General features: G+C 43.5%; 1 pseudogene; it reads right to left on the minus strand.

The window, feature by feature from the left end:
- Positions 1-10,261: 10,261 nt before the first annotated feature.
- LOC100952956 lies at positions 10,262-12,019 on the minus strand (annotated as a pseudogene).
- Between the last annotated feature and the right edge of the window lie 3,667 nt (positions 12,020-15,686).

Raw genomic sequence — 15,686 nt, forward strand, 5'->3', positions numbered from 1 at the left:
ACCCACCACCATGCCAGGCTATTTTTTGGTTGCATTTGTCATTGTTGTTTAGCAGGCCTGCGCCGGTTTCAAACCCGCCAGCCTCGGTGTATGTGGTCGGTGTCCTACCCTCTGACTCTGGGTGCCACCTATTTTGCAAAAACTTTTTAATACACCAGCAAAAAACAGAGAAAGTGAAATTTTTAAAAGCAGTCCCACTTATAAAAGTCCTCAAGTGCCTAGGTGAAGAACATCTAATGTTTTCAAGAAGTATATCCAAAAAAAGAAAACACTACAAAACAATGAGAGGGATATATCTTGTGTATGCACTCTCAGGATAATATAAAAAAAAGACATCTGTTTTCTCAACCTTAATTCATATGTTCAACACATCCTTAATAAAAATCCTAGCACAGTGTGGTGCCTGTGGCTCAAAGGAGTAGGGCGCCAGCCCCATATACCGGAGGTGGTGGGTTCAAAACCAGCCCCGGCCAAAAACTGCAAAAAAAAAAAAAAAAAAAAAAAAATCCTAGCACACTCTTTTATGGAATTAACAAGCTGATTCTAAAGCTCATTAGAACATTTAAAAGGCCAATAATAGTCAAGGCTATTTTGTATAACAGAGCTAGAGAATTTATATTCCCAAGTATTAAGACTTGTTACAAAGCCATAGAAATTACTAAAGTGTGATTTTGGCATAAAATTAAACAAAACTTGTAATTTGAATATACTATACCATTAAGAAAGTGGATAAGAAGCCACAGAAGGGGAGAAGGTATTTTCAGTTCACATATATGACAATAGAACTGAATAAGAAAAAAAGTAAGCTTTTTAATAAGAGGGCAGATAGCAAATCTTTTGGGCTTTGTCACAAATGCTCAGCTTTGCTATTACAGTGTTAATGCAGCCATATGTAATATGTTAGCAAAGGAGCATGGCTATTTCCCAGTAAGACTTTATTCTTAAACCCAGGTGGCAGTATGGATTTGATATATATATAGCTCATAATTTTCTGGCCCCTGATCTAGAATATATAAAGAGTACCTACAAATCAAGGGAATGGAAAAGACAAAACACTTGGCCATTGGCTTCACAAACAGGATATCCAGATGGCCAGTAAATATAAAAAGATATCTTACCTTTATTGATAATCAGAGATGCAAATTCAAAACATCAGCTACCACTCACCCACTGAAATAATTACAATGAAAAGCAAAAACAAAAGAGGCATCAAGTTTTGGCAAAGATGTAAGCAGTGGAAGCTCTTTTACTGGGGGAATTGCCAGTTGATAAAGACAATTTGGAAAGCTGGCACTTGTAAAGCAGTGAGAATGAATGATCTGGAAGTCTGTGCAATAATGTAGCTGAATTTCACAAACAGTGCTGAATGAACGAATCCAGACACAAAAGTGAACATAAGGTATGATTCCATCTGTGTAAAGCATAAGGACAGCAACCTTGTCTACTTTGAAATTAGAAATCAGGATATGGGTTAGCTTTGACCAAGGCTGAAAATGGGCATTAATCTGGTGCTGGAAATAATCCGTTTCTAAATCTAGGTGCTGAATATCTTGAATATGTTCTTAAGTGTATTTTTCTGCATGTGTGTTATACTTTTCCATAAATTTTTTAAAAACCACAAATGGCTAACATCTATGTTGCTCAGCACTCTTTCATCATATTTTTCTAGATGTATATGAATATGCTGCATAACAAGAATCAAATAGATTTTGTATAATTCTGTGCAGGAAATACATACTCTATAGTAGTTTTAATGCCAACTACTATGATTTCCTACACTGTGTCCTTAAGGCTTAGCATAATGTATATTTTAAGTAAAATATTTGGAAAGGTTAATGGATCATTACATATTTTGTCATCTTACACTTTTGCATATATATAAATGGGTATGAACTGCCTCTTCAATAAATAGATAATGCATAACATTTCATGTTTTCTCAAATTGTTTTTCACATTTCTGAATTTGAGATACATCTTAGCCATTACAATAGGGGTGAACTTTCTTTGCAGTAAATAAACGTTGCAGTGAGTTTGATTGATGAAAAATTTTATTTAAAAACTTTCAACAGATGTAAGATACACAGTTGTTAACAGCACAAATGTGAGTGAAGAAACAGGTGACTAGGACTTTGCACTATAAAAAAATAGCTTTGGTTGGGATGCTGGAATGAGCATATAAAAGCACAGCAGGAACTACATACAACATCCCATGGTGTGAACTATGTGTACTTTTTGTTTCACCTTTCTCACAGGGGAGTAAACTTAAAGTGTGAACAGATTACTGATGCTTTGCATGCCTAAGAAAGAGGAGTCCTATGGGACTTGGAGGTGTGATTTCTCCACCTGGATTGATGTGGTTGTCGGTCAATTGGACATAACCACTACACAAGGCTGCAGCTCTCCCTTCAGTACCATGAAAAGCTGCTTATTTCATTAGAAGACATTTACTATTCAGTTATGTCTCTAAGATTTGTTAAAAGACATTAATGCAAGACTACTACTTGAGGCCCAAAATTTACCCACTGATTATTCTATCCCAAATTATGTCCCAATTATATCCAGATATGGGGAAACCAAGTTCTCAAAGAGTGCAATGCCTGTGAAATACAGCACAATTGTGTTTCAGTATGTCCCAACTTCAGTTACATGAAGGACACAAAGTGTAGTTTCCTTCCTAATTGCCACATAGGTAATTGTGTCAAAAAATAATGTGAAAATTCCCTTTCACATTAAAGGAAGAAATTTGGTTTCTGTCAAATTGGTGAACTCCCGTTGAATTCTAACTTGTGAATAAAGGGCACAGAGTGAAAATAATGTTAAAATCTTTTAAGGGGGGCGGCCCCTGTGGCTCAATGGGTAGAGCACCAGCCCCATATACCGAGGGTGGCGGGTTCGAACCCAGCTAAGGCCAAACTGTAACAAAAAATAGCCAGACGTTGTGGCAGGTGCCTGTAGTCCCACCTACCTGGGAGGCAAGAGAATCACCTTAGTCCAGGAGTTGGAGGTTGCTGTGAGCTGTGAAGCCATGGCACTCTACCAAGAGTGATAAAGAGACTCTCAAAAAAAGAAAAAAATCTTCTAAGGGAAGATAGGGCTGTTGTAGTGTCTCAGTGGAGAAAGATGTGGCAAAATGTGACAATAAAAACACTGGTGCAAATGTCATAGCATCTGAGCAAGACTTTCAACATGAATTCTTTTCTCTGCACATTGCCAAGTCAATTCATTGCTGGACTTGACCACACAGTAGGACTGGGACACAGGCAGTTAGTAGCCCAGCACTACCAGAACCAGCAGAGCCTGGCTGGAATGAGGGCCAGGTGAAACAAGCACAGGTAGGGTGTTTAGCTAGAGTGCTTCCATGCTCCAAAAACAGCTTTTATGACACCTGAAGAAATTTGACATGTTTTAGTGCAGATTTTTTTTCCCCAGTGGTAAGATAGGACTTTTATTAGAAGTTAGAAAGGAGTACAGAAGTAAAAAGCACCAGAGTTTCTGGAAGGAGGAAAGAACTGGGCCATGCATGTTCTCCATAAACCCATTCTAGGAAGCAGAAATAGGATTGGCCCTTTGCCATACAGTAAATAGAAATGTGACTGGCCTTTCTTACAATCAAGATTGTAGGAGCACCCTGGCGAAAATGAATTCAGACATGAACTAAGAGGTACAGGATAGTGATCACAGAGAGGAACAAGGTGACTCCCATGATTGCCCAGTTTAATGCTTGGAGAAATAGTCCAGGCCTCATTGCCAGGGAGTGGAATCCAAGCAGAGCTAAGTGTTCACCCTGAGATGAGACAGTTGAGCATTCAGGAAGTCTGAGAAGGCTGGAAACTACAGAGTAGTAGTATCAAACAGTAGAGAGCTGCACAGAGCTCTGGAGATTTGCTTTGGTTTCCAGACCCTACTTGAGACCACAGAAATAACCAAAAAGGGACAGGAAGGAGTCTCTGAAACACACAATAGCCTTTCCAACAGCCAAAGTGAAAAAATCTCAGAGGAGGCATCAGGTTGAAAACCAGAAGGGCATTGATTGAGGTTTTAATTAGTTCCAAACTAAAGGTCACTCTGGTCCTGCTTAGAAAACTTAAAAGCCAGCTTAAAGAGGATCAAACTGACTCTATGTAATAAGTGCATCACAATAGAAAGCTAAAAAATATTTGAAGGAATAAGGCTGGGTGCAGTGGCTCACACCTGTAGTCCTAGCACTTTGGGATGCCGAGGCAGATGGATTGTTGGAGCTCAGGAGTTCAAGACCAACCTGAGCAAGAGCAAGACCCCATCTCTAAAAATAGCTGGGTGCTGTAGCAGGCCCCCGTGGTCCCAACTATGCAGGAGGCTGAAGCAAGAGAATTGCTTACGTCCAGAATTTGAGGTTGCTGTGAGCTATGATGCCATGCCATGCTACAACAAAGGTGGCAAAGTGAGACTCTGAAGAAAGAAAAGCCTAGCTCCTAAACAGCATAAGCTTTACAGTGTTTAGCTTTCAATTAAAAGTTACCAGGTATGGCCACGCTGCAGTAGTTCACACCTGTAATCCTGGCACTCTTGGAGGCTACTTGAGGTCAGGAGTTCAAGACCAGACTGAGCAAGAGAGGAGACCCCATCTCTACTAAAATTAGAAAAAAAAAAAAAGAGTCTGAGGCCGTGGCAGACACCTGTAGTCCCAGCTACTTCTGAGGGTGAGACAAGAGGATTGCTTGAGCTCAGGAGTTTGAGGTTGCTGTAAGTTAGGCTGAGGCACTCTAGCCCCTCGACAAAGCAAGACTATGTCTCAAAAAAAAGAAAAAAAAAACCACATACGCAAAGAAGCAGAAAAAAAGAGCCCATAATGGGTAGGACAATAATAGGGAACTAGAAATGACACAGGTGATAGAATTGGTAAAGGACTTTCAAACAGCTATCATGAATATGATCCACATATTCAAAGAGAATGGAGAATGGACAGGAGTGGACTGACCCAGAACGACTGTCCCAGGCTAAGAGTGCTGGGGTTTTGAGTCTGGGGAGGCAGAGGCTGACCCAGGCTCTGGGTGAGGCTCAACTCAGGGCCTGGGACGGCGTGGGGGCTATATATCTTCAGGACGCAGTGTATCAAAGGTGGCCCGGACTCGGGGCGGGGCCTTCTGCAGAGGGGCGTGGCTATGGAGTGGGTGTGGCGATGCCCTGGGGCGTGGCCACGAAGCAGAGGGTTTGAGTGGTGCGTTAACAGTGGGTAGGGCGTGGCTCGGGCTCGAGGAAGCGTCCAACCTCCAGGATAGCTCCAGGACGGAACTGTCTGGACCTAACAGTCGTGTGAAACCAGAGACCGGTGAGCGGGGGCTGTGGGCTGACTCTAGGCACCTCGGATACCACGAGCGGGCACAGACGTGTGGGCCTGGGCGCAGGGTGGGAGAGACTAAGAAGGGAGTCCAGAGAGTGGGAGTCGGAAGCACCTCTGACTGCCAGTTTGCCCCCTGCCAGCTGTCCTGCCCGCCGGCCATGTGGCCCCCGCTGGTCCTGCTGCTACTGCTGCTTCCCGCCGCCCCGGTGCCCACCGCTGAGGCAGCCCCACTCCCCGACGCTGACACCCAGGAAGGCCTTCAGAGCCTGCTGCAAGGTTTCCACTGCAGCCACCGGGGGTGGGCCGGGGACAGGCAGGAGACCTCTCCAGTCAGGAACCGAGGAAGAGGAAAGGACTAAGGGGGAGACAGGGACAGAAAAGAGGCTGTGCAGCGGGACAGAGGGCGGCAGGAGTGGAGAAATAGGGGGACGGACAGTGCAAAAGGACAGAACGGGTGGGAGTGAGAGACCCTGAGGGTGGACAGGGCAGGAGGTGGACGGGCCATGAGGAGGGCCTGCTCCCTCCCCTGGTGGGTTGGCTGCAGGCTGAACCTCAGCGCCTCCCCAAGCCCTGCCAGCGCGCTGCGGTCGGGGGCCTAGGCTGGAGAGTGCCACCCTCTCCAGCCAGCACCGGGAGGCCAGCTTGTCCCCTTTCACCAGGAACCGGAGTTGGCTCAGACGGAGAGCTGTGGGCGGATTCAAACCCGGGCCCCGGCTCGGGCTGTCCTCCCGGCTCGTGAGGTGGCTGCTGCGGAGATGCAGCGCGGACCCCTTCGAGGACCTGCGGCTCCCAGGGAGAGGCATCCAGGGCACCCACTGGCGGGACGACCCTGGGTGTACCCCCTACTCCCAAGCCCGCCCCTTGTCCCTTCCCACACCCGTCAGCTGCTGTAGGGGATGGGGGTGGACATCAAGACTATGGAGGGGGACAGACATGGACCCTCACCAGACCTCACCCCTAGCACCTTTCAAAAATAAAATTCTTTCTTAGCTAGCAGTGCTGTTTTTTCTGGGAGGAGCCCCATGGCCTGAGCCTGGTCCAGGTTCACTAGGCCTGACCATGACAGTTGGAGGCACCAGCACTGGTTCCCATTCAGGCATTGTCACTGACTTCTGATAAAGCCACACTGTCCCTTAGTCCCCAGCTCTGAGAGTCACCTGCAAACCCTGTGAGCACTCAATCCCTGACTGTCACCTGCAGACCCATTAGTGTACACAGTCCCTCATTCTCTCATTTCTAGATGCTGCAGCTTGTGGCTGCCCTACTTCTGGTCCCCAACCTTCCCAATGGTTGGGAACTTAGCTTTTATCCAAGGCCACTTGTAATTTCCAAGGAGAAGCCTGATGCCAGCCCTCTTTACCATCACACACTAGGTTAGCCCCTGCTATTTTCAGTCCCAAAGACTAAAACAATGAGCCCTGGTGTTTCTCAAAATGTTGAACACACATTTGAAACACTGCCAACTATTCCATGCCCAGGCACTTACCGTAGAGAGATGAAAACACATGTCCCCACAGAGACCTGTGCATGAATGCCCATACCAGTTATAATTGTAATTGTCAAAACTCAGAAACAACCCAAATATCAACAGATGAATGGATAAATTGTAAAATATCCTTATAATGGAATAGTAATCAGCAATAAAAAGGAAAAAATTGACACATAAACATAAATGGATTCAAAAGCATTATGCTGAGCAACAGAAGCCAAATAAAAGACCACATATAATTGTATCTTCTGCGAAATTGTAGAAAAGGTAAAATAAATCTACGTTGATGGCAGATCCGAGATTGCCTGGGGATGGGTGAGAGGGGAGGGGACGGTTACGATGGGGTGCAGGGAAGCTTTGGAGGTGGATTTTTTCATTTTCTGAAGTGTGGTGATAGTTTCACAGGTGCATGTACTAATACATCTCAAACTTTTAGGAACTGTGCATTTAAACGGGTGTAATGACTCAATTAAGCTGTTCATACAATACTAGCTCTGTGCTTTGGACCCTGCCCCCAGTATCCCGTGCTCCTACTGGTCCCCTCAGTCCCTGTGAGAACATGGCACAAGTCGTCTCTGCACTGTGGAGAAAGATGGGTGGACAGTGGCAACTGACCCTCCCTCTGCTCACCATTGCCCAGGAAGATGTGACAGCTGGTCTCCCTGTGCTCCCAGGGTCTCTGTTCTCCTCTACATTGAATACCCACCCTGCAGGTCTGGCTTGGCTCCTCCTGGTCCTTCTGGGACTCTAGAGGCCCAAGGAAGGATTTGATTTAGGGGACTCTGCCTTGAGGCCTGGCTGGCATTTCCTGGTGTGGCACATTTGCTCCATGTACATGTAGTTGCTGCCTCTGCACCCACTGTCAGGCCTGACTTAAGTTGTTTGAAACCCAGTTGTACCCTGTCACCTGTGGTCTCCTTAAAATGTCCCCACCCCATGTGGTTATCTGTGGCACAACTGCCTGATCTTCACCCCACAGCCACTGACTACACTGAAAACCTGACAGTTAATACCAGAGTCTCAAATGAGTTTCCTTTGTATGTGTTTTCATGCACATTGTGTAACTCCTGAGGAACGTGAAGATCCAAGAGTTTCCTCAAAGGCCTCAGACTGACTTGTTTTCTATTTTAATAAAATGGTCAATAATTTTCAGAAATAGTGTTTGGGTGTGAACCCAGGACAGGCTGTTTTCTGCCTACATATGTGTGGTATGTGCACTAAAGTGATCACTTCTAGGTGATATCTCTGCCAGCTCCCGAGGTGGAAACAGTCATTTTTCCTGCTGTGTTGCACGATGCTTAGCAGAGACTTGGCGAAGATTCACTTCTCAAAGGCTCTCTTCTCTCACCAAGGACAGGTGTACAGGTAACTGTGTCCATCGTGCATTGTGTGTGTAGGACACTCCCTGATGTTCCAGTCCCAGGTTTTCACTTCAATGTCACTTTAAATGGTGATCAGGCAGGACTGTTTAAAGCACCAGAGTTTTACCATCTAATGGCTGAACATCAAAACTCACTCTCACATGTACATGGGTGTGTTGGCAGTGAGTGAAAATAAGTGGGTCAGCTCAGTGCCTGTAGCACAGTGTTTAGGGTGCCAGCCACATACACCAAGGCTGGCAGGTTCAAACCTAGCCTGGGCCAGCTAAACAACAATGACACCTGCAACAAAAAATAGTCAGACATTGTGGTGGGCACCTGTAGTCCCAGCTACTTGGGAAGCTGAGGCAAGAGAATCGCTTAAGCCAAAGACTTTGAGGTTGCTGTGAGCTGTGATGTCACAGCACCCTACTGAGGGCGACATAGTGAGACTTTGTTTCAAAAATAGAGAAAGAAGTGGGTCACTCAAAGGAGAACATTAACTTCTGTTGGGAGGTAAAGAAGCATTATTAGTTAGATTTTGAGGTTAAAGTGATAACATCACCTCTGGTTCTTCTCTGTGCCCTGGGGCTCACACCCCAGGGCAGCACCATCATGGCCAGCTCTGCCTCCATCCCACAGGAGTCCTGGCCATTGTCTGGGTAGGTCCTGCTTGAGTCAAGCTGGAGCAGCTGACCCAAGGGATGTCTATATTCATCAGGCTCAGTGGTAGAGCACAGGGGATGGGGGAGCATTAAGAAAAGAGGGAAGAAGAAAAAAAAAAGAAAAGAAAAGAGGGAACATGAGCTGGAGGCCAAAGAGGACATGACTATTCAGACAGCAGCGCTGAGGCCAGGGGCAGGGACAGGAGCAGAGGAGCAGCCTGTATCTAGGCCTGGGTGAGCACACATTAGGATAATAGGCAGCAAGGAGGGAAGCCCAAATGGTGCGGGCAGGTGTATGATAATTATAAAATATGTGATAGCCACCCTGTCTCTTGGCTTAGCTATAACATGATTCAGGTTACCTCTTTGATCCTGGGCTGATAGAACCACACAGTCAAATGGCAGCTACTTCTGCCAACAGGTGAATGTCCATTGGTACTGAGACCCTCTCTATCTTTGGTATGTACCTAAACCTCCAGACACACAAGAAGGGCCAGCTACTACTCCAACCTCTGTGCTAGAGCTTTGCTCATTCTATTCCACTACTTGGAACACCAGCCTCTGTCCTCACCTCAGTTCATTAGGAATGGGAAAAAGTGAGACATCATTACAGAGCCTATAGGAAGATAATATCAACATTCCATAAGTTTGAAAATTTAGACAAAATGGACAACTTTCCAGAAAACACAACTTACTGAAACTAACACAAGAAATTAAAGCTATAATTTAAAATCTTCCCACCCCAAAAATTGACAGGCTCCGATGACCTTATTAGTAACTTCTAAACATTTTAGGAAATTATTACTGGGTTCCCTACATAAACTCTTTCAGAGAACAAAAAACTTGTTAGGAAACCAGACTAGCCTTGTTGCTAATACTTGAAAAATAAAATTTAATAAAGAAAAAAATTTTGTACTATTTTACCATTTTATTCTCTCTTTTTCACAAATGAAGTTATTGATGTCATCACCTTGGAAATCATTCCACTGCCTTAACCCAGTACAGTCTTCTCCTGGCCTGTGGCCATGATGCCAGTTATCTTGTGGTCCAGATTTTCAATTTTTGTAGTTTGGATATGTCTCATCCAGCCACTTCCATTCATTTTCATGCTTCAAGAGGGGCAATCCAGTGGCTATCTCTACGTACCATATACTTTTATATCCATACTGTTCTTCTCATGTTAATAAAAATTAGATGTGAAGACTTCTCTTCACAAAAAACTTTTGCATCCTCAAAAATTTCTTTCTCAACTAAAAAATAGTAGCATATGTGGGTGAAGTTCTTCCAGTGAGGCAGGCAGCCCTTGGCCTCCAGTGCTGAGGTCAACCTGTTCTGCAGGGCCAGGGAGACTTTGAAGTCCAGATATCCCAAGCTCTCCACTGTACCCTGCAGTCTCTGGAAACCAGGAGGGCCTTGCAGGCCAGGTAGTCTATCCTTGGCTGGAGGACATGAGGAGTCTAGGAGGTCCCTTGGGGCCTGGCATGCCTGCCCTCCTGGCAAGCTGGGCAGCCCCCAAGGTCCAGGTACCCTAGGTTTCTCCACTGTGCCCTGTAGTCCCTGGGAGGGCCCTGTGTGCCAAAGGGTCCATCCTTTCCTGGTGGGCATAGGGGACCCAGGAGGCCTAGAGCCCCACTGGAGCCCTCAGGGCTAGGCTTCCTGGGCGACTCATGGGAGCCTTTGGGTTTTTTGCCACTATGCTCTCTGGGGGTGACAAATGGTTGCAATTGGTCCTCTCTTACTGGCAGGGTTGGGAGAATCAGGCTCTGCCTTTCTCTCTTTTCTGTCCCTTGTTGCCAATTGGGCCAGTGAATCCCTGGCATCCTCTGTCATTTTTCAGACCCGTGAGGTCAAGAGGGCCTTATAGTATCGTAAAATTCTTAATGAATTTATCATGCTTGGAGTTCACCAGCTTCATTTTATCCATAATTACTGATAAGTTGGCCACTTCCTATGTATCAAGTATCTAACCTCAACCTTATTATATCTTGTTGCATCCTGAGAGAAACAGAATCCAAGCAGATGTTAGTTAGCCCATGTATTACTCAAGGAGGTCAAGTCATCAGAGCATTTGGTTTGAGTATTGGTGCACAAGGTCCTGACTTCATTCAGATCACTGGTCAGGCACTGCAGGTAGTGGAGTGTGTAACTGAAATTGCTAATGATGTTCATAATATCTGTCTCAAAGAGCTGGAAGCATTCCTCCAGTTGCCTGAACTTGGCTGTTCTATTCTCCACATCCTGTGTAAGTCTGAAGAACTTTCAGGTTCTGTTCATTGGTCTGAGAGGTAGTGGTGATGTTGTCTATCTGATTTGTGAATGAGTTGAGCTGGCTGTTCAGATCCTCCAGGGTGATGGTGTTGGCTTTGGCCAAGTCAAAGTTGTGGGTAGGTGGTGCCTGGAAGCTCTGTCTTTTCTCTTTCAGCCTATTGCTGTCCTTTTTGGTTTGAAGGAAAATCTGCAGCAGCTTTTGGAAGTCATTCTTGATTTGCTGGATAGCCTGATTATATAATCTGCAGACAGTTGCAGATTAGTGATGAGGTTCCTGTGCTGCGCCTAGGTCAGGTTCAGGTTGTCGAGGTTCACAGGGACCACATTTAAGAACATATTTGATTCTGCAGGTTGCCTTGGAGCACGCTGGTATCTTGTGGCAGGTTTATGGCATGACCATTATATACCCAGAAGGTTTTATTTATAGTGGTGATGAGGAAAGAACTATTCTCCAAAGTTCTCTTAGTTGACTGCCTGTCCACCAGTTCATCCCCACTGGCCTGTAACCTCCCTGGCATATCTTTGTCCTTGCTGGTACTCCCTGTCACCTCACAAAGTTACTGATGAAGGTCCAGAATATCTGATTTGAAGATGGGAAGTTCTGCATTGGTGCTTATAGCTTTCTTTCCTGCTTGATCCCCTAATGTTTTCAGGTCACTTTCTTCTCCTGTGAGTTTGTCATCATAGATTTGGTGAGATGTCTCACTACCACCTGTGACATTGTTCATTTTCTCCAAAATTTTGTATCTCAAATGGCTACTGTGATTGTTATCAAGGCATAAAAAATGTATAATAATATGATAGAAAACTTGAGTGCTCAGTTATTTTTACATCTGGTACCTTATATTCCTTCCTGAATACCAAACCCCTTGTAACCAAAGGGCTGTACCCTCTCCTCCTCTGTGAAGTCATCTTTCATGATAACAGAGGAAATGCATTGCCACCAGGGAACTCCAAGCAAGTGTCACACCACTGAGGAAGTCATCCTGAGTGACCTCTAAGCCTAACCCTAACCCTGGGCTGGCCAATCTTCTCTGGACAAATCGGGGTGTAAGGCTTTGTAGTTATCTCATGGCTGTAAGGTGGTTCCACCATTTCTAGGGGGAAGAGTCCAAATTGGTGCAACAGAAAGTTACAAAGTTTTAGTCAGCAAATCTTACTGGCTTGCAGCCCATTGGCATCTAGCTCTTGAGTTTAGGTGAGGTGCTATTTGCTATACCTCAGTTTCCATTTACTATATTTGGGATAAACAAATCTGAAGAGGACGTGCTAGGGATTTGATTATTTCATTCTTGAAATGAGTTTGCCAGGTTTGTGCACTGAGAAAGAAATTGGGATCTGGAAAAATCTTAGGTCATGTCTTCTGTTTCTCATGGTCCCATAAAGGGATTCTCACACTTTCCAGTATGGTTTTCCTGTCCCTGAGTCCTTGATTCTGGAGGACTGTGTGGCACGGCCCTGCCCCCTGGCGGCCTCATGCAGTACCTCGTCACTGATGCTTGCTGATTCCTGCCAGAATTACCCGCTGGGCCAGGGACACTGTGGTCAATGGAAGTGCCCATGTGAGCTACAAATCTAATAAGAAAGACAAGGATGACAGGCAAAAGCTTTATTAAAACCAATTACTGACAAGACTGCAGTGGCTCATGTCTGTAATCCCAAAACTTTGGGAGGCCAAGGTAGGAGGATCACTTGAGGCCAGGAGTTCAAGGGACCCTGTCTCTAAAAAAGTAAAATAAAATAAATTACTGAAAAAAAAATTACTGCTGTGAAGGGAAGAAGGTGCTGATAGAGGGGAGTTAATTTTGGAGGGACCACATGAAGACTTGGGACAGGGTGATGTCTACGAGAGGAATGAGATTTGAAGATGGCCTCTGGGTTCCAGGGTTGAGCTCACCTGACCAGGCTTTGCCCCTGGTGCTCCTCTGGGCTGTAGCATGAGGCTCTTACCTAGGCACCTCCCTCCAGGCTCTGGGCAATAGGCTGCAGGTTCAGGTCCTCCCTGGGAAGTGGGGATCTCTCGGCCAGCTACTGTTCAGTGGCCTGGGTTTCACCTCTCCTTGTCAGGGTTCTAGCCTCTGTCTTCTTCTCTCTTTCCTCTGGAACTTCCATTATGTGTGTATTGGTAATCTTGACAGTACAACAGTCTCAAGCTCTGCTCTTTTGCTTTTCTTTTTTCTGCTTAAATTGGCTAAGCTCAATTATATCTCAAAGAATCTGGACAGAGAACATAAACAAACATAGAAATTATCTGAAAGATCAAATAGAAATCTAGAGTTGAAACTTCACTTAAAGGATTCAGCAGCAGATTTGAACTGGCGGAAGAAAGAATCACTATGTTTCTATATTTAATTAAATATAGAAATTATGTTCTCTGTTTTGCAGAATATTGTTCTCATAATTTTCTTTAATTCTTTAGAAAAGACTTCCTTTAGTTATTTGAACATATTTATAATACTTTATTTAAAGTCTTAGTCCAGTTAAGTCTATTGCTCAGATTCCTCAAAGCCAGTTCATATTGACTGCCTTTTTATTTTCTGTGCATGGGCCATACGTTTCTTTGCATTTATCTTTTTTCCCCCATAAAACTGAACATTTTAATTACAGTAGGCCCCCTATGTCTGAAGGGGATATGTTCCAAGTCCCTCAGGAGATGCCTGAAACCACAGATGTCAGGCACTCTACCCAGGGCAACAGCTTGAGACTCTGTCTCAAAAAAAAAAAAAAAATGAGGAAGAAAAAAGGACTGTCTCTGATAAAGAAAAGCCACATTAAAAATCAAAAGCAACAGTAAATGTAGCTACACAGGTGAATATAAAAAATGGTGTATTTTGTTAGTAACTCGTTTCTTTTAAAAGGCAACTGCTGGCACCTGTGGCTCAAAGGAGTAGGGTGCTAGCTCCATATGCCAGAGGTGGCAGGTTTGAATCCAGCCCCAGCCAAAACAACTGCAAAATAATAATAATAATAATAATAATAATAAAAAATACAAATAAAAGGCAACTGCATAAAGAACAATTATAAAAACTGTGTTGAGACACTTATATGATAATTTGCATAACAAAAACACAAAGAAGGGGAATGAGAATGCAACTATAATAGAGAAGTTTTTTCACTTTTTTATTTTTTATGTTAATTACCTACTTAGCTTCTTTTATGAGTTTTATTTTTTTGATTTGAAATTAATATGAGGGTACAACTTTTTAGATTACATTGTTCTCACTTCCAGGGTAAAGTTCCCATTATAAAAAAAACCCTCACCCAGAAGGTGTGCTGTACACTCTTGCATTGTGCACATTAGGTGAGATCCTGCCAAATACCCTCCCTCCTTCTGCCAATTCTCCTTCCCCCTCCCTCTTCCAAACCTCCCTACCCACTTAGTAGATTATATTTGTGTTATTCATATGAGTAATTGTTTATATATTGGTTTCATATTAGTATTGAGTACATTGGATATTTATTTTTCCATTCTTGAGATACTTTACTAAGAAGAATGTGTTTCAGCTGTATCCAGGTAAACATAAAAGATGTAAAGTCTTCATATTTTGTTATAGCTGACTAGTATTTCATGGTATACATATACCGTCATTTGTTAATCCATTCATGGATTGATGGACATTTGGGTTGCTTCCACAACTTGACAATTGTGAATTGAGCTGTAATAAACATTCTTGTGCAAATGTCTTTGTGGTAAAATGATTTTTGTTCTTCTGGACAGATACCTAATAATGGGATTGCAGGATCACTTTTATTATTTTACGTTGACACATAATTATATATATTTGTGTGGTATAGTGTGATGTTTTGATTCATATATACAACATGCAAGGATCAAATCAGGGTTTTACCTATAACCTCAAACATTGATCATTTCTTTGTGTTGGGAATATTCAAAATCTACTATTATAGCTAATTGAAAATATATGATAATTTTTTAAATTTCATATTAATATTATATGTTTATATTACAGTGGTTTCAATTCTAAAGTAAAGTTCAAGTTGTAGTTAAGCTCTTCACCCAGGGGTTGTGCTGAACACCCTCACACTGTGCACATTAGCTGATATCCTGCCAATTGCCCTCCCTCATCCTGCTGATTGCCTTCCCTTTCTTTTGCCTTCCCTTTTTGCCTTCCCTTTCCTCATCCTGCTGATTACCTTCCATTATCTTTCCTGTGGGCATGTGGTTGTTTATATATTGATTTTATATTAGTATTGAGTACATTGGATACTAGTTTTTACGTTCTTGTGATACTTTACTAACAAGAATGTGTTTCAACTCCATCCAGGTAAACACAAAAGATGCAAAATTTCCATTTTTTTGTTATGGCTGAATACTACTCTATGGCATACATATACCACAGTTTGTTAATTGGTTGATGGGCATTTAGTTTGCTTCCACAACTTGGCAATTGTGAACTGAGCTATAATAAACACTCTGGTGCAAATGCTGATAAATCATTAATTATAGTCACCTAGAGTGCTATGAAATGCTAAAACTCATTTTTCCTATCTAGCTGTAATTTGATATATATTAATCAACTTCTTCCTGTTCCACCACTTCCCAGCCTCTAGAAACACTATTCTAC

The sequence above is a fragment of the Otolemur garnettii genome, unplaced genomic scaffold (assembly GCF_000181295.1).
Source record: "Otolemur garnettii isolate 467f Iridium unplaced genomic scaffold, OtoGar3 scaffold00092, whole genome shotgun sequence".
NCBI classification, from domain to species: Eukaryota; Metazoa; Chordata; class Mammalia; order Primates; family Galagidae; genus Otolemur; species Otolemur garnettii.